This window comes from Anopheles arabiensis, chromosome 2 (genome assembly GCF_016920715.1).
Source record: "Anopheles arabiensis isolate DONGOLA chromosome 2, AaraD3, whole genome shotgun sequence".
In the NCBI taxonomy this organism is placed as follows: domain Eukaryota; kingdom Metazoa; phylum Arthropoda; class Insecta; order Diptera; family Culicidae; genus Anopheles; species Anopheles arabiensis.
The window spans coordinates 3,622,264-3,642,105 of NC_053517.1; the positions used below are offsets into that span (position 1 = coordinate 3,622,264).

The 19,842-nt window shown below is 46.0% G+C and overlaps 1 protein-coding gene across 6 annotated transcripts in view; it reads left to right on the plus strand.

The window, feature by feature from the left end:
* LOC120905795 (protein piccolo) overlaps positions 1 to 19,842 on the plus strand; it is an 81,563-nt gene that overhangs the window by 26,741 nt on the left and 34,980 nt on the right. The window contains exon 2 of one of the 6 annotated variants that reach the window (XM_040316979.1): positions 15,706 to 15,751. The exons of the other annotated variants lie outside the window; for them this stretch is intronic. The gene's annotated coding sequence lies outside the window, so the exon portion shown is untranslated. The remainder of the gene's footprint in view (positions 1 to 15,705; positions 15,752 to 19,842) is intronic. 6 annotated transcript variants of the gene reach the window in all.

A 19,842-nucleotide genomic window follows, 5' to 3' on the forward strand; every position in this document is an offset into this window, starting at 1 on the left:
GGTGGAATCACGAACCGTGGAACTAATCAATCACAGTGTTTTGCAAACGACTGGGGGTTAGAAATGCTCCCGGTAGGACTTATGGAACGCCAAACGCTTCGACTTGGCACAGAGCGAAACCTGTGACACGCTTCGTATTGAGAAGTATTTAATTGATCGGGACACAGGTGACCAAGTCAGTTGTGAATGTCGGTGGTCCGTGTTTACTGTCCGTGCTGAAGAAAGCTTTCTGATTTGTCCCCTTTCGTGCAACCGTTTCCGTCAAGGCAGTCGCGTAGCCAAGAATGCAAGTGTCTGTGGTGTGGGCGGCAGCTTCAGCCCTAATGTCTCCCGCTGCACCGCCTTGTGGGACCCACGCGATCGACCGACCGCAGTGTTGCAATGGGATAAAAATTATTGTTTTGACAAAGCGATTTCCACCATCTTCCGCGACTCAGACGGAATGCAACCGCGAGAGGCAAAGATTGATTAGCCACGCGGTTGGGTTCGCCCGTAATTATAGTGAGCGGTGGAGTGGAATTGCTAATGGCGCTGGAACGATTTGTATCACGGTACGGTGTTTTTTGTTGTTGCTGTTGCGATTGCCGTTCGCGGTTTAAATTTTGAATGGAATTTTATGCGTTGCAAAAGCTGTTGTGCTGTATCTGGGTGTGCTGTATGTGTGTGTGCGAGTGTTGGTGAATTTGGCTTTAGGATGCAAATTATAATTCACCGATTAGAAAATCGATCGATCAAAAGTGGAGCGAAAGGTTGGAGCAATGTTGCGTTATTTCTTTTCGGGCGGGGGTTTCGTTTTAATCTGGTGATTAGGAAATTTGGCCATGGTTTGGGGGAATACGAGCACAATCAGCTGCGCGCTTCAGTGTGTGGTACAATATTTCTTCTATTTTCTTTGGGGTGATTAATGGTGGCACAGAAAAACAGCAGTTTGTATCTTATTGTACGACAACATAGTTTAACAATTTATCACGCGCCACCCAAAGCATATTTTAGCTTAAAAGATAGTTGTAGAGTAAAAATACAAATATCCTCCCCTGTTAACGACAAACACTTCTAGAGCGTTAATAGAAATTTAATGATCGGTCTGACTTTATAGAAATTATTATCTCCATTTCGTAAATCGGAAGTTACTGGCTTTACATGTTAATCTTCTTAATCCGATATCCCAACTAGTATCACACTCACACACTAATCGTCTCCTTTCATCTGGTTTAGATGTTTTTGCGACCCTTCAAACAACGTTCTCTAATCACAAACGAACAAACGACTAGGTGCCGGCAAACGAACCACGCAAACAAAACCGGAAACAAACACCACTCCACGACCAGAACTATCCATTAAAAATCCATCATCAGCTAAATGGCTTTCACTTTTTTTTTATTTGCCCGTTGTTCGGTACGATTGGGCCGTCCGTATTTAACGCCTCGCAATATTGGTACGCTTGTTTTCGGTGCCTTTATCTGTAACGCACTTTACTTTCCGTGCGCTGCGTTGCAAGATGATGTGCCGTTTCCTGCATGGCAGAGCATACTTGTAGGTCATGTTTTTGTTTGGGACACCTTTCCAATTTCCTCTGGGCGGCAAATAGAAAAAGAAAAGCCGACAATGTGTGGCGGAAAATGTACAGCGTGAGGTGTGAGTGGGATGATGTGTTTGAATGGAGTGTACACTGACACGCATCAAGCGAGCATTGCTTTGACTGTTGACGGATGATAAATCACACGAAGCGAACATCACTGAGTGGGCAAATCCATAGGTTGGTTGGCCACAAGCCGTGCTGGAAATGAGGCTAATCGTTGTCAAAATGCTGCTCAGCACGCAAAAGAAATCAATGTGATGATTGCGCCGTTTTTGTTGCACGAAAGCGATGTGTCATTGAAGAAGTTAGCGAATCATCGAGCTCTAATTCGATTGGCAATCAATCAGTAACTGCAGTGGTAAGTTGCCTAAGGACACATTTCTAAATATGGCTGATCATAATTAATTAGTAATTTCCTAATGATATACATTCCAGGCGCACGCAAAATGTGGCTTTTTAGACACAAATGTAGCGGTGCTTGACCCCATCACCTAACCACTGCAAGCAGGAAAATAATTGGAGCTTTAAAAAGTGAAAAATCTATTGCCCTTCCAATCTTCGGTAATTTGCATCCATTTTATGATGCGCTAATAATCTTCACGCGGTAACTCGATTGCCTCGCTAAACGAATTACGACAGTCGTCCTACGTTGGCGGGCACGGTGGAGTGTGAAGTTCAACTCCACTTACGGTTCATCATCGGCCACCGTCCTAGAAGTAAAGGCCGAAAAAAAGAATCGCCAATTTGAAGCTCTCCGTTTGGAAGAAAGTGACCCAAGTAGGGTTACCACTTTCCCTAGTGTGATCGTCATTCCGTATGGGAGTCCATTTTTGGCAACTGCTTCCAGCTGTGGGAGCCCCCCACGACACCAATGCCCATTGACGTGAATGCGGACGTAAATGGTAGAGATGCGAAGGACGGCTCGCGATCAATCATTTCCCCATTCCGCAAAGGGCTTGGACGGCAGCATCTCAGTCGCATCGTTCGGCATGCAGTTGGAATTGGTGGGCGACCACGGACTTCCGAATGGTCATATCGGTGTAATTGCCAGTGCGAACCCTTGCCAAGCCCTCAGGTGCTGATGGTGGTGGTAGTGGTAATAAACGATGCGGTAGTAATAGCAGCCGGCATAATCCAAGCCGTCTTCCCGAGAGGACCCCACGTAAGATCTGTGCGCCATGTGAGACCTGTTTGACTCGTTTTTTTTATTTCGGTGCAAGTCGCACTGTGAGAGCAATGGGTTTTGCGAGCCGCACATGTGTGTTTGTGTGTGTGTGGGTCGGTGTGTTTGTAGAGGTCGCTTTCTCTTTTTTCGAACTTGATCGTTGGCGACCTCTATCGCCAGAGGGAGAAGAACCCGAAGCTCGGCTGAAGTAGACGGACGAAGTGAGCCTCCACCTTTAGTGCTTTTGACTGAGAGTTTGTGTGAGTGTATGTTAAGAGCCCATGCATGTGTTTGTGTGGATGTTAATGTGTTCGGACGTGAGGTGGAAATGACCCACCAGGTGACTTTGGGGTCGCTCTGGTTTGTAATCGATCGCAGGTTTTGTGTAATGATCTCGCCAGGTCAATGCCCTCAGTGATTTCCTCACAGCGAAATTGGTGCATGGAGAAGAAAGGAAATGTATATATCTGGCAAATATATAGAGTGAAATTTTTGCGCAATAAAATGGGGTCTTTACCGAAAACACAGGATACCATTCATTGAAGATAACTTCAAAAGATTTCGAAGAGACAGTTCCTTCGGCCGATAATGCTTTGGAACTTTCTCCCACACGCGTAGTGTTATGATGAAATATTCACGTATTTTGTTATGTTTAACTACCAAGACCGAACAATAAACTCGTTCAGAAGATATTCTTATACCTGTTATAAACAAGATCATTTAATGACTTGCCTAAAAACTATTCCGAATGTACTACAATTCGAAGCCTTTCGGTGTACTGTTTCGATACGTTACTTGTATAAAGAAAAACCAAATTGGTTGGTGATATGATGATGATGATAATATACATTTGCGTGAAGATATCAATTCCCCACCTTCCTTATTTCATGGTCCTCTGCGAAACGCCGTCAATCGATGGTTTCGTTTGTCAGACAGTTTCGTGACATGATAAACCGGAAATTTATGAACGTTTGTCACGCTGCAATGTGGCGCGCTTGTGCAGCAGCGTCCCTTCGGGGATCAAAGGGATGTTTCCTTCCGACAGGCTAGTATCAGAATGTCTGCTACGGAGGATTTTCCCGAGCTGAAGATTTGTCTGCTGTCTCGAAAGTTTTACCATCGGGCGTTTTTTCACGGCATACCGGTAGAACGATGGTTTGATGTTTCTTTTTCCGGTGGCGCTTCCAGGCAATCAAGCAACTTGGCGTATGTCGAACAAGGAAGGGACGGGGATCTACTGTGCTGTGATTGAGAAAAAATGAAGATGAATGGTTGTATGTTGCGGTGCTCGTTCCCGGTGCAGTTTGAAAAGTTTTTCTAGCGCTCTGATTCCAGCTGGAAACAAGATCGCATCGAGCGGGAAATTGGAACCGAAGCGTATCGGCTGTCAAAGTGTGGTTGTATGTTTGGTTGCTGTGAGCTAATCCTTTGAGCAATGATGTCTCAATACGAGCACAATTTATCGTCTGTCAGTATGATGTTGAATGATTTTCGTGCATTTAACGTTTTGATAACGGCAATAGCAAGGGCAAGGATGTTTTGTTCAGATTCAGTTTGAAGCGAAACTGTTTGATGTTGTCCTTCAATGTGAACTGTATGCAAATGCAACCTTCAAGAGCAGCTTTGTGATATGTCATCGTTTAAAGATAAACGCCAAAACAGAAAGGTAGTAGCGTTAAAACGAGTGTTGCTACCAACAGCTGAACGAATTTTACGTTCGGCTAATTGACTTAAAGCGACACAACTAATGGCAGCTCAAAAAAATAGTTACCCAGAATCTGCGTTACTCGCTTCTTGGGCTCCAAATAGCCCGCGGCATCGTAATGGGTTGAGCGTTTCATCGGCCACGATTGCACCAGCCACATTCCAGTGATTCCGGCCCATAAACTTATCATTATAACTACGCACCGGTCTCCATAGGCGCAGAAACCAACGACCGACGTGGGGAATTGGTAGTTTTGACAGGCTGTGCAACCACAACAACCACTGGTTGGTCTGTTGGTGCAACAACAATAACACACCGCAAGCCGACTGTCGGACACTGTGTGGCCCAGTCCCGTACGATTATCTTCGCCAATTACCGCTGTGCTGCGTAATGGCGCTGCTGTCTTCACGGCCCACCACCGCTGCTAATCCTGCTGTATGCCCAAGCTAATAACTTCCCTCCCTGTCGATTCGATCGTTTCTGCCCCCTCGGACTCCGCTGCTTGGTCGCTTGATTCTCGAAGGCCTCGAAGGGGTAACGAGTTTCGTATCGGATCGAGCGGTGATCGAATTTCTTCCTGAAACGCCAGTGCTCGGTGCCTAATGCCAACCGGGTACAGCTTGTAGTTGTAGGAGTACGAGCGTCCTATCGGCAACAGTGTTGAAACCGGCGCAAAAAGGCCGGAGAATCGCAGTTTCTAATGAGCAATTGTGGAGACCTTGTCCAAGAGGACGCGAGCAGCGACTAGCTGCGGCACCGAAGTCGCGTACCGGTGTGAATCCAATGAATGGTAGCTCGGTTCGGGTGCTTTGCCGCCAAGGGAAAGTGAAAGGACAAGCGCAAGCTCGATCGACAACCGGAGGCACATTCCACCAGCCTGCCGCCTATCTACATCGGAGCAGTCGGGCCCGCATTTGGACGAGAACGAGCGAACGGTCAAACAATCGACGGTTGCGAACGTAAGCGAGAGGGCCAGAGGACAGCAGCGAAGCAAAAAAAAACATGCACCATAATTTCAGATCCCACTATGGTTTACTATTCCCAGGCGCTATAAACAATTAGGCTCGTAAACATAAGCTCTGGACGACGGCTTCTGGGTGTATTTGCTTGCTCGTATTTTATGGACTGCAGTATTGCTAAGATACGCAGCAGCAAACGGCCACAGCCGTGTGTCATGGAATGTTTTTTTCTTCTGTTGTTGGCACGTAGTATTAAATCCGATGCAAGTGTATGGGTTTCCATTTGTACGAGTGCAAATGCATTAATCTAAATGACACTCACCCGGAGATACGGTTGTCATTTAAAATGCATTTATGAGCGGTCTTCCATTCCCAAGCACCAAGATTAGTGCCTCCCCGCGTGGATGGGGGAGTAATGAAGATTTTTCACAAAAATAACGTCCAAAAGAGAACGGGAAAAGGGCTCCAAGGGAATGGATTGGTTGGGGATTGTTTTGTTTGAAGAGACAACGTCGTGAGAAGGAGTCGTTTTTGTGAGTGTGTATCTGATTAGATCATCCCGCTCGTTATGGAGTGCCTTATAGCAAGAATACTAAACGAACTTTCTTGTCATATCAGCACGGATAAAAACAAGGAGCCCTTCTTTTTTATTTTGAACGCTAAAACATTGTAAAGACATCATTAAACAATTGAGCTGACGTCATTAGCGGGCATCACTGCCACCACGCAACAGTCCAAGGTATTAGCATGGATGCAATTATTTTGGCATTTACGTAGAGGCGGTGGAAATCCCTTTTTTATGGCGCTTACATTTCCTGCCAGAAAAAAAACACGGGGCTTCCCACAAACTGATACATTGTCTCCTAATTGTTAGATACAATCAGACACGACTGCATCGTGCACTCGTGCATCGCGCGCTGAAATGCATCCAAATTAGCAGATAGAATGTATCCATGTTTTTCTGTTTCCGTTCGCTGGGGACGTTCTTTTTTTGTTTCATTTTTTAGCAATCAAAAGACACCACAATGTTTCCAGCGAGATGATGTCTATTGTAATGGCATGAAGTTTTGCCAGCAATTGCAATCCTCTTGTCAATCACTTGCCTGCAACGGCGCATCAAGCTTTCACTTCCAGACGAGTTCGATGAAGTAAATGTGTGTTACATTCACACTCACTCACTCGAGCATCGGCAAGTTGAGCAAAGATGTGGTGCGAGTGACGAGCAAAGCAGGATGAAAAGAAGATTCCTCTCCCGTCGTGCTGTGTAAATAAGATTATTTGCATTTTAATTGCACGTCTGCTCCGCCGAAGTCGTTTTGCCGGTTGGGGTGATGATGTAATTAGTGGTTCTGTAGTGCAGAAAGCGAGGGCGTTGAAGTCGCGTGTAAATAAGCGTGTTCTTTCTTAGCACTTGTTTTATTTGCCCACGGGATCTTGCCACATTTTTTGTTCTGTTGAAGCAAAGAACTTGCAGAACATGTGCCTAAGATGTTTAAATTTCCGCGTTCTTTGAGCTCCATTATAGCCACCATTATAGTGCTCCTGTACCGACCGATCTGGGCTAGATCTGTTACGTTTGCCATTAAATGACTGCTACGATCAGCTTACCAACCGCCGCGGAAGGTTAGTGTTAAAGTCGATTAGCTATTCATACGTTAATTTGAATATGATAGTGTAGCTCGAGTCCCTTGCTGGGGCTAACCTACTATTAACCCACACACCCGTCCAACGAAACCTCGCTTCGAGCTTTCCAAGTCGCTTACCGGAGTGAGAAATCGTTAAACCGTGAATGACACCGTGCTGCACATTCCAGGCGAAGGAAGTTCACCACTCAACACCTCCGCGTTTGAAAACATCGCGACATCGAGCGGTAGGCGGTACGGGCATCCTCCTCCAACCGGCCTGCACGCGAAAGCCACGCAGAGAAGTGGTTGCCCACGAGCTGTTGGCGAAGCATGCGGAGGTTTTGAGTGTCTATTGCGTTTGAGAAATGGGCGCACGCGATGCCGGATGGGGTGACCAAGAACATAAAACCTTGCTCACCTTGAAAACGTTCTGCGCTGCTCATCCGTTTAGCCGGAGCAGGTTGGTTAGACTCCCCCTTCCCCCCCATACACACACACACACACAATCACGAGCTCATCTAACGACGGCAGAGGTATTTGTTTGTTTGTGATGAAATTCCACCCGCTTGCTCCTCGCTGGCGGTTATGGATGCTGCACTGGGCTTTGGATGATCTTGACTTGACTTTGGTGCAAAGAATCATTTGCTGAGATCAGGTAGCTGATGACGTTCGGTGGACGTTACACTGTTTAACGAGCACTCGTCTGTGGCAGCTGTTGACTTCGAACAAAAGTTTAGTTGATTTAGTGCAAAAGTCTGGAAAATTGGTATGTAATAAGAGTATTTTTTTGCAAATAAAAAACCAGCTCACATGATGGCGTATCCCGGTGAGTTGTGGTTATTTGATCATTGAAATGTCATAGCCGAGGCTGAGGCTCCAGTAACCTGGCGGCTGGTGGTGCACCGATCCGTTGGAATGTGATGCTGGTAGGCTGAAGGTCAATCTCTTTCGTCAAGCGTCCCTCGCCAGCAGCAACCCAGAAGCCATTTGATCCCACATTTATCTTGATCCAGCACTTTAAACTCGCTTGACCAGAGGAGTGCCATCCACCGTCAATGCTAACGTTGCTGAGCCGTCGTTCAACCCGTCGAGGTCCGATCGGCCGATCGATGCGGTAAACGGTGTTGTGACCGATGGTTGATGTGAACGGTGGACAGAACGAGATTAAATTGCGCCGTACGAGCAGCGTGGAGAAGGTGTTTGCGTTGTAAGCACTCGAGGTTATGGGAAGCGGACGTACTGCTGTGATGAAGTGGTTTACTATAAATGCGTAAAATTGGATATTTGTAGCTAGAGTTACGCTTGCTTAATACTCAATGCCATGTTATGAACTAGTAGTTACAGCTAGAAAGAAATACCAACCGCCTGGTTGAACTCACTTTACACGATGATATCTTTATCGATTAGGCTGCCAAGTTCAATTACCCCTTGTCATGTAAAATTCATTTCAAATAAACTATCTTTGCGCTCAACTATTTGCTGCCAATGCGCCAACCCACAAGTGTGAATCGAAGTGTGAACCTCCCATCACTCATACGGCACGTTCGCATTATCTGCATGTACTATTTTGCAACCAATTATACCATCCATTTGTTGCCGTTCGGAGCTGTTAGCACGCAGGAAAACTTTTTACTTCAGTTTTCCACGGGCACGACTTTCCGTCGAACTTCACCTTCTGCGGCACGCAAGCTGTGACGACAGGCTGCCCTTCCAAACCCAACTGGTTGGATCACTGATTGGCATGAAATATTGAAGCGCGCGTGTACCCAACAGTGCCTCATTACCAAAGTTCAATCGTTTATCACATTCCGAACTGTTTCGCTTCATGCCACGGCCTCCGACAGCTTCTGCCAGCGCTCGAAAGGGTAGGAAAGTTAATGGTGTTTCCAAATTTCCAGGTGCGCCTGGAAGGAAACGTTCTAATGAAAGCAAGAAGTCTCCCCTTTTCTGGTGCGCAATGATTAGGAGTGAAAGAATTTCTGGCAAAGTTGTAGCGCGGGAAGATTTACGTATAAGTGAGAAGAACTTCGGGAAGGGTCTTGCGATACGCTTTGCTCCCGACACGAATTACGGACGAAAATTTAAACCAACTCGCAGATGAGGAAAACTCTTTAGCTGATGTTGTTTTTTGGGCAAGGGAGCTTCTTTCGTCCCCTCTCAATTGAGAAAGAAAGTCAGTGAATAAAATCCTTCCATTACGTTTGAATATTCATGAGTGTTTCCCTGCCCTGCCCCACAAAATAATAATAACAGATCATTTTGCACGGAAGACGAGCTTCCTGGGGTTTGTACAAGTTCCACCAAACCTAGCATTACTTCTTCCTGGGCCCAAAAATATAATGTCATTCTTACAGCGGCAGCACCATTTACTTGGGTTCACGTCTTCAGTTTCAACAGCGTCACTTACATCCAGAAGCCAGCCCTCTAATTTTCCTGTAACACACCAGCGGGGAGACAGTTTAGAGCAGTTTAGAGAAGACAAAGCCACTTGCCTGATAGTGCTCGGTGTGTGTGTGTGTAGGTGAACGTGCTGAAAAGGATAGTTGGAAGATTGCGTTCTTCTATTAAGGGATTGTCTCCCAGATAGAGATAAGATGGAACGTGAGTGCGCTTGTGTGCTTGTTTTAGCCGACTTCTGGACTTCCTGTTCACGATTGGCTTAGTTTTAGGATAATTGAATTTTAGTTCGTGATTAGAACGAATGTCTTCTTCAGCATTCCATTCGTACGACCTTTTGCGAGTTTGCGAAACGTGCTGACAGTGTCCCATCCATCCAGCACATCAGCATAGGAACCTCCCGATGAATGTTAAGGATGACTTCTTCCGTGTGCACTGCGTATGGAGGGGCCATGCACCCCCATTGAAGCTCCGGGAAAATGGTTAATTTTCGAAACGTGCCACTTTGTGTGTCGATTTCTCGTACGGAAGGAAATTAAATTACAAAACTTTTCCCTGTTGCCAGATACGGAGTATGATCCGTTTTCGGTGGTTGGAACCCATCTCCGCCATCGGATCTGCGCCTGGATGAAAGTGATAATGGGTTGTAAGGATAGTTGGTCGGGCGAAGTTGCTACACACTGGCGCTCCGTGCGTTTGGTAATGATCGTTTTCTTGTGCAAAGTTTTGCCACACGTTTGTGTTGTTTTTTCCCCTCGCACACCGGTTTATACTGGGAAAAAGGTGATAATTGAGTTCGAAGAAAAGTGTTTCCAAAATGTTGGTGAATCGTAGAGAAAGTTTGTTCCATTTTGGAAGGATTTGGAAGTTGTATAAAAGTGTCCTTTTCACATCCTGCGGCAAAGCTGTTAGCAATTATGAACGCCTTATTGACAACGCTTAAACGTCCGATTACACTGGACGAAAGAAGTTGAGTAATATTAACGATTTTGAAGGTTTTTAGGAATAGGATTTTCCTCGGCTCTGCAATCGACAAGAAGTGCTACCACGATGCTTAAAGACGGATACCCGAAAAAAAACTGGATGACTGTTTGTGTAGCTCCGAACACGTTGCTGCCAACAACAAGTGTTGACCACTTCTCGTTTTGCCGATGCGTAAGGCTGAAGTGCGGTCAACATGGCGAGAACAACCACATCTCAAGCACGGAAAGGGTGTCTTTTGGCTGAAGCACCCTACAGCACATTTTGCATAACATTATGCCCGGGCCCTGTGCCGGTTGGATGGGTCGAATAAAAAAAAAACAGACCAGACAAGTAGCGAGAAACTTCTTACGTTCGCACAAAGTGCAGCAGACCGCGACTCGAGCACTTGCGCTCTCCATAGTGTTGAGTCTCTCGAGGAAGTTAACCACATACAGCGAGAAAACACAGAAGACGCGCAAATGCGGTGTGGGTAATGCAATTATGGTGCAGAACGGCGTCACTCCCAGATCAGACATCGGAGGGTAGGCAGGCCCCGTGTTTGGGGCGTCACTCCGTTGCATCGCAAAATTATGACATTAAGGACTCACGCTCTCTTGTCGAGGTGGGTGATGCCGCGCAAACTTTGCCATGCGAGGATAAAACGGTAAGTGACATAATGCAGCGCGAGCGTGGAGCGCAAACATTAGGCAAATAGGGTTTGTTTTGACGGTTTTTGTGGCCCCGTGGAGGCAAAACCAGTTGACGATGATGAGTTAAACAAATATGAGTGGACGAGAAGCGTGGCATTTTGTGCATCACTTTGACTGGTGGGAGATGATGTGACTGTGCAGAATAAATTATACGCTAGTGCATGAAAATGCAGTGACTGATTGTTTTCTTATTTAAAGCAAAATGCTTTTCAAAAACTACAACCATTCCTTCTATGATGGACTGTTTTGTCTTGTGAGTACTTTCTTTCAGATATTTTTTGCGAGATAAAATAGACCTTTGCACAACAAGTTTTTTCTGGCACTTCACGCGCTTTGGATCGGTGTTTTCTATGTGTATCCTCCGTTCAGTGTATATTTTCAAGCTCACCGTTTGAGTTAGTCATAATAGTAACATGTGCGCGCTGTGTGTTGTTCGGCAGTGAAAGAAAAAACCACATCTCAACACCCCCGCGTCGAATCGATCGATGTCTGACCAACCGAGCACACTGCACGCGATTAGTTGTTGTTCGCACGGTGCAGTGCCACTTACACACATGCTACGTCCGATGTTATTTCACCGTGCACCAACCGATCGATCAACTCGATACACACGCTGTAACAACAACATTCGACAGATGCGGTGGGAGGTGGAAGGCTGATATGTAATAGACGCGAGCAAAAAACAACATAAAAAAAGGTTTGCAATGTTTAAAGCACCTGCCGATGGGAGCGAAATTAAGGGACGAATCTGTGCAGAGCGAGCAGAAGATGGCGAAAAACACAGGCTGGAAATTAAATGCAAACAGAAACACAACATGATGAAAGTGAAACGCTACCGTGCATGTGCCGTTGCATGCTGCTTGTGCGGCGGAGTAAGGCAACGCAAATTCGACAAAAAAAATTATGTTCGCTCCATCATCCCGATCATCTGCAGATCATTAATATCCGTCTCGATGGAGCGCACGGTCGGCTGATTTTTAGTGCAAGAGTTCACCGGTAAACTCTGCACGAAAAGATCGCCCACTAGACGAAGGGTTATCGGTGGCCACTGGTGGTTCAATCGTTGTATCGATTTGACGCGCGATCTCTTCAGCCTGATGTCTTCATCTGCATTCTCGTCAGCAGGCAGGGTGCGACATGCGATGCGAATGCATTCATTTCACCCTGACGTGGACTCGCTGAGGTGGTGGAAGCCGAAGCCAGGGGGAAATTGTTCAACACACGCCTTCTTTTGGTTGTGACGTGCATCGGAATAACGTGGAGTGTTAGATAATTGTTAAAAGATGGTTAAAAGGCCTGGCGTCGATGTGGGAAGCCGATGTGCAAATGCTATCACACTTTCGATGTCGTGGTTGAGTAATTTGTATTGCGTCTTGCGATGCTTTCGCAGGTGTTTGTGTAAATATTTGTCCAGCGTTGTTGGTTCAACTCCGGCTCGTTTGTGTATCGATGAATAGACAAACACCGGTGGACGGACGTGGTTGTGGACACCTTTTGCGTCGTTCAGTGATCAGGGCGAGATAATAGAAAGGAGCAGCTATTGACTTGGCTCTAGAAACGATGTAAAACAATTATGTCCTCATCTTCACTGTATTGAAGAATTTCTTCACGCTGAAACGTTACTTTCACTGCTTCACCAACGTGATCAAACCCTTTCATCAAACCCCTAGAACGTCCAACACAACTGCATTCATTCCAAGATTCATTGTGCACTTTCCAATCAGTTCTGCATCTCAGCGGAGCCAAAAAAAAAAGCGACAACACTTCACGGAAGTACGGAACGTTGAAGAATGTGTGCAAAACTCTTGCAACGATCAAAAATGTGCGAAATGTTCTCAACTGAAGCGATAGTAATTGTGACGAAAATGCGTTCGTCCCTACACCCTAACAACCGTTGGTATGCTTCCCGCTCATCGGATTCATCGTCACCGGTGGAAGTTTCGTTTGAAAAGTGTTTTGTTTCTATGTTTGCTTACACTTGCCCGAAAACGAGACAAAACCAGGCGCCCGTGAATGGGGTATGCGCTGGATAATTGCACAAAGGACTTTTCCCCGTCCAGGGCAATACAATTTAACGACACACTTGACATCTTGTTTCAAAATGGTCGTCCTCTATCGTCTCGTTACGGGTTACGGGGTCCTTTGCACACTGCTGCCCTGGCAGAAGCGACAAAAGAAATCGCAAGTGACATTCGCTTTTCCAGCGATGGACACTGTAAAAAGGGGACGAATCGAATCATCATGATCTAGCAGACGGTTGGCGGCGTGCCAAACTAGAAGCACAACCGAACTACAGCATTCAAACCCGAAACAAGAGCATCGATTGTGACTTTGCGAGGTGGGGAGGAATTCTTTCCCAACAAGAAAAAGAGCCCTTGAATGTGAGGAGGGCACGTAAATGAAAGTTCGTTGATGATGCGTTCGTAAAAAGTTCTGGTGCTGGTGCAGAACTGCCATAGCAGTGGCGTTGTCGTTTCCAGCATAGATTTTCCCGACTTTCCAAAGTGCTCGGTGAAGCGTGATGGGGAAAGCAAAACGTTTTCACTCCGAAACGATGCGGTTTCGCTTCGGTCTTCGGAGAAAAGTTTATCCGGCAGCAGGCCCTTGTTCTGCGTGCAGATTCCCCTGAAGAGCAAACGATCGATCGATCGATCGATGCAATCGACGTGAAGACTGAAAATCAAAAGCTGCATAAAGCCGTCCCAAAAAAAAACCCCTTCTGAACCATACACATCTATCGACCTGCCTCTCACACCCGTCTTTGGTCGATGGGTTTGTTGAAGCGAAAGAACTTCCATTTCGTTTATTGAATGAAATCAATAAGCAATTAAAGTGGCTTTTCCCAACAGCCCACCCACCGGGCCCAATCCCGGCCGGCAATGAGCTGAGCAAGTGGAAATCTCTTCCGGTAGCCCTATCACGTGCTTCTAATTTATGTGTGCTGCAAGTGTGCTGTCTGGAGAAAGTTGTCCGGAAAGCCAGGAAGCAAGCGAAAGAAAGCGAAAGGCGTGCGGAGGGAAAAGTTTTCCCATTTTTCCGCCCACTTTTCCACATTCTGATCCTGGTGCGAATTAGTTCTCGTTGCGGGGCATTACGTGTGGAACTGCTCGTTTGGCTTCGACTGTTTGTTGGAAACGAGTTTGGTGGTTTTTTGCTTTTTTTTGTTGCTGCTGGTCCTTCGAGCTGGATCCCTAAGTCAGAGAACGGATTGTACCGGCCGGGTACCAATCGGGGCGGGGGTTCGGTATGAAAATTTAGTCCAACAATCATAGAGTAGGGAGCGGGAGGGGAAAGCGACGAGCGGGCATGAGTGTGTGGTTGGAAAGGTTCGGTTTAGATTTTTGCTTTCTTGAAGGTTTGGGGTTTTGTTTGTGTGGCAGATAGCAAAAGAAGAGCTGTGTGGAATTGAGTGTGGTTTTAGAGGGTAGTAAATATTTTAGCTTGCCCGCCGTTGGTCGAGTGTCGGTTTGTGCAGAAGTTAAGTGAATTTGGGTGCAAGAAGTCCATTCCTTCCCGAGGTCGGTGCAGATAAAGCATCTCAGCGTGAATGGGGGTGGGAGTGTGATAAGCCACCGGCAATAAGTGTTTGTTCGCTCACTTGAACCGTAGTAGTAGTAGTAGGTGGTAGCAAATGTTTCTCCAGAGAGCGGGAGAAAGAGTTGATATTTTTCTGGCCACGGGGCGAGTAATATTACCCGTTCAACAATTCATAAGCGCTTAAGAGCTGCACCAACTTATTGCTCTAAATCATTCAATGGCTTTGATGCATGGTACAAGCGATAAGGCAGGCCAAAGCTTTCTCCTGCAGCAGTTTGAATAGCCTTACTTTGGAATGACGTAGCAGTAAGCGCTCGAACAAACACCGGTTTTGGAACATTTAATCAAACTTTAAAATCTCATTCGCCCTGCTCGAAAGTGAACCATATTCAGTGAACTTTGTGTGCATCTGTGTCGATAATAGAGCAGCACGGCGTATCAAAAGGGTTGCCGATGTAATGAGAAAATTAGACTTTGTTTAACAAGCCGAACTTTCGACGACAGCATTCCTCCGGTTCGGTGGAGTGGTTGGCATGGGGACAGTTTGTAACAATCGTTTATTCTTGGTGCTAATATGCTACTGCGAACCCGCATGCCAACCCACAGGAACTCTGCATGTTCCAAGAGACCTTCAAAACAGGGTGATAGTTGGGTTGTGACATGGAAACTGCGGAGAACACCCTTTTCCGGGCGCAATATTATGATCGGAGATCGAATTAACGAACTTTCACTTCTCTCCGGGTGGTTGTGGTTGACCGTTGCTATTTTCTTCGGTGGTACCATTTTCCAGCGTTTTCATTGTGTGTGCAAGTACGTTGCACCATACGGGACGTTTGAAAAGCACACTCTACGTCAACACGTTCGTTAGTAAGGGAGAGTGTTTGTGGTCTATTCTGCTTCAGCCGGCTGACGATGCCGACACACAACAATGCTTTTGTTCTGGCTCACCACGTCTGATGATGAGTTAATGGCAACTCATTCGGGATAACACTCTCGGCGTGTGTGCGTTGTGATTTGTTTTGTTTTATTTTTCTTATCTAACCACTTCTTACTTTCTACTTTCAGATTGATCATAACGTTCCAGGGTGGCAAAATTGAGCTGGCATATGTGGTGAGTGTGTTTCGCGCAATACGTGCTGTAGGGTGAAAGGGAAACGATTGATGCGAACTGCTATCTGATGCTGGGAAGTCTACAGTTTTTTTCCCCCGTTCTCCTTAAAATGAGCTTTCATCACACCGCTCGTCAATAAATTGGCTCGGTGAGAGATGACACAGGATCCCAATGCGATACGCAGCACGACTCCGTAATGACTGTTGACCTTATGGAAGGAGGTTAATGGGATGACTTTGATCAAATTGATATCATCTTCCCAGAGTAGTGCCAAAGATTCATTGCTAGCTTGATGAGTTTTTGTGGCTATCATTGAGGAGTAGAAGGTGTTGTGACAAAAATTAGATAGGTTTGAGGATTTTGAGTGAGGAATTTGTCTTAATTCAGTGTTAGGCTCAACCCTCTGCTTCGAAAGTAGTCAACCTCGACAGCTGACGGGACACAGCTTTTAGTTGTCATAAGCTCCACTAATCTTCACATTGTCCAATGCCAACTTATCGCAAACTGTATCGACTCTCGAATAATGGCTCCCAACATGGTCAAATGATTTCACCGAATATTCTTGTCCCTAGCATTCTGCAATTAATTATACCTGTCCTACGGTTGTCAGTGAACGTCGCCCTGTCATAGTGATTTCGTCATTTGGCTCCCCTAGTGTATCGGGCTGTTGGTGTTGGTCGTATGGGTCAATTCTTTTTTTGTTTTCACGTTGCTTCAAGAATTCCATCACTGGTCCACCTCGTGGCGGTTGGGCGTCGTTTGACTTTTCTGCGATGTCTGCTAATGTCTGATCCCTTGCACCAAAACCTGCGCACTCCATATGCGTACGAGTACAAAATAGCACCACCACAACCATAGTTCTACAGCCCCAGTCTTGCCGTAATCGTAAGGGCGCACCCAAGAAATCGTGTGTAGTTCCGCGCCCAGCTCTACGCTGACATTGAGCAACCTCCACAGTGGCATGAAAGTAAACCTGATCGACCTGACGCGGTTCAGCGGGCGAATGGGCACTGTGGCAACGTAAAGCCTGAAGGTGGGAGAAGTCAGATGCCCAGGCCAGATATCGGAGCCCGCTGACACACTGCTGCCCATCATCAGCGTGCTTGCACCAGGCGTACCCTGTGGATGGCCTGTGGACTTCCCTCTTGCTTCTTGGCAAAGTAATTTTTATTGTCCGACGCGGTTTTCCAAGGGAACGCTCCGACTATTGATTATCGCGACCTATCACACGATCTATATGACTTGGCTGGTTAGCTTGACCCAGATATTGGAAGGTGCTATCGCGCGCGGTGTCTTTCAGACGCAGTGTCTCACGAACTCCGTCACCGGGCAATGGGTTATTAAAATTTCAATCTTCTCCATTGCCAGCCCTTTGACTCGTCTGCTTCTCAGGCGATGACATCCAATTTTCAAAACAAGCACCTGCCGTACGGCCCTTCTTCTACCGTGTGAGTGTGACTTCTGGCTTGTGGAAGGGAAGTTACCGGTCACGACGCAACCTTGACTCGTATCCGATGGATTATTGAAGTGAAACAGTAAGTTGTGAGGTGTTTTCGTAAGCCTTTAAGTGTTCTTTGGCGTTAGATTCAATGGTGAAGTATTGTGACTGCGGTTGTGACAAGCGTCACCAACAAGATTACCTTAGGTGTCCATTCAGCTGCAGGCGACCTTAGAAACGCACTACATATTGGTACCGTACATGAAGATGAGGAACATTAAAATTCTGATAGTGACGTTGTTTCATGATATAGGATTTGTTCATCATGGTAGGGCAGTTTCAGAGTCAATGGCTCTCAATAAAATTGCAACACTGCTATTGCAATGTAAGATCACTTAGAAGAGCTTTGTTTTGTTGCGTGGGATATAGGCATTCTATTTTATAATTTAAATTCTCACGGAATAATGTGCCTCTTTTGCAGCGCATCACAACAGCCAGCTGGCATTCCATTAGCTCGCCCAGCCTATGTAATAGATTGAAGTGAGGATTGTTTAATAGCTTCAAAACAATTCCATCGCGCGTTGCTACCTTCTTGGCTCTCAGCGTGTGGGTTCCATCAAGCCATTCGATCATGGGAGCTGATGGTGATGAAACATTCCGGTTAATAGTGTCACACACAGCGCGACAAATCAAAATAACACCTACTGGATAGATGGCATCGATACTAAGCTTTGGCATCGTTCAAAAGAGCACGCAACGTGGAAACCTGTATCTTAAAGTAAGATGGTGTAACTCGCGAAAGGTTGCCGTGCTTGGTATGCATTCTTTGGAATAGCGTTCGCTCCCGATATGTGCTAATTACTGTTAATCTGCATGACCGACCTACAAGTCACAGATACTGTCACAAAATCCATGTTAATTAAGTTATCGTTCGCCATTTTTGGGGTTGCTGACCCTACGCACGCGCAAATTCTTTGACAGTATGCAACGAACTGGTTTGTGTTGGAACATCGTATGGCAATTTCTAATGGCAGTTTAGCCTAGGCTCATATAAAATGAATTGGTTCGTGTCTAGTGGTCATAAATTAAGTTGGTATACATTTTGCTAATTCAGCTGATTGCTAAGAAAAACCATATCGAAAAAAATCTGATCGTTCAAGAAAATAATAATGAATCGAATGATAAATATCAACTTGTTTGGATTAAAAACATTAAATAATCTGTTGGATCACGAACGAATCCCAGAATCTTGCTGATTGCAGCACATTGCTTTCACCCCATGAAATAGTTTAAATTTTTGATTAATAGCTAAGATAAGCATTATGGTGCATGATGTGCACAAAACGGCTACTGATGTCCACCTGTCCGGTTGGTGCTCTTGGCTCACCCAACTGTGGCATCAGCGTTGGTTGTGTCGTTTGCAATTACAGCCACTTGCAGTGAAACAACTGCGACACAAGAAACAGGTTATGATGGATCGAAATCAGCGTCGGAAAGCGAGCATAAATGCGTTGACCGCATTCTTTTGAAGGCAGCCTCTCGCTGCAAACGACCCAACCATTAACCCTTCGCGGTCGCGGTCTGTAAAGTTTCGCCGGCTTGGCTTTGGATTGCATAATTGCTCGGAGCTTTCAATTACTGTTTTTCTTTGGTTTGGCGTTTTTGTTGAGGTGCTGCTGCCGTGCTCTATTGCCCACCTTCAGGTTGACAGTCTGCTAGCTTAATCTAGCTTGGGGCCAATGGCAATTGTAGACAGTTTTTGCGTATCTGATTGAAAAATTACCTTGCGGTGTGGACCTTTCCAAGAAACGTTCTCACTTTTTAATCAAACCGCGTCCCTTGAAATTGCCGGTGTAAATCTTGACCCGTTCCGGAGTTTAGTGTTGAGTGTAAGGAGGGCGGGCAAATATTTAACAAAAGCCAACGTTACGGTCGATGAAAATCCGACCGAAGCGAAACAAAATCACAATCCTTCGCTAAACATCCACCGGGTACGGCGAAACATCTCCATCTTGCCTCCACAGCAAGACAGCTTGATCCTGTGGGAAGGGTGCGATTTGCGAAGGTCCTTTTCACCGGACCGGATTTTAATGAACCATTACACCTGGGGATTTATTGCTTGCCGGCAAATGTCAACCTCTTTATTAATAACATCTGCATTTTTGTGGTCGTCGGGGATTGGCGTCTCGTTTACTTTAGCCGAGGTGCGGCGGGGCTGCTGAAACATTAATGAAGGTGTGCTGTTTGGGATGTCACGTTACCGTCTCCAGCTCCCCAAAGGGAAGGGTGAAAATCTGTCGGAAAATTGACATAGACACGTGCTTTTTAATTGCCAGATGGCGCGCTGATTCCTTAACATCCTTTTTTTCTGGGGCTAAGGGAGTTGCTTTTTGCAGCAAGGTAAGCTCGAACCCTTTTCTAGCTTCTATCAAAGGTAACCCAGGCCGGAAATCAAAGTCCAAGGGATAGGCTGCCGGGATAATGGCTTTTGGCGCGTATCAAAGCCCCAGTAAATGACGATTTATGTTTGGGTGATGGTACGATATCACTTGCTAAGCTATCGTACCAGTTGCTTTTTTAGCATTACACAGGAGGCGGTTCTTGGCATGGTGGAAGTTTACACAAGCGCCGCCAGGAACTGAGAAGGTGTACA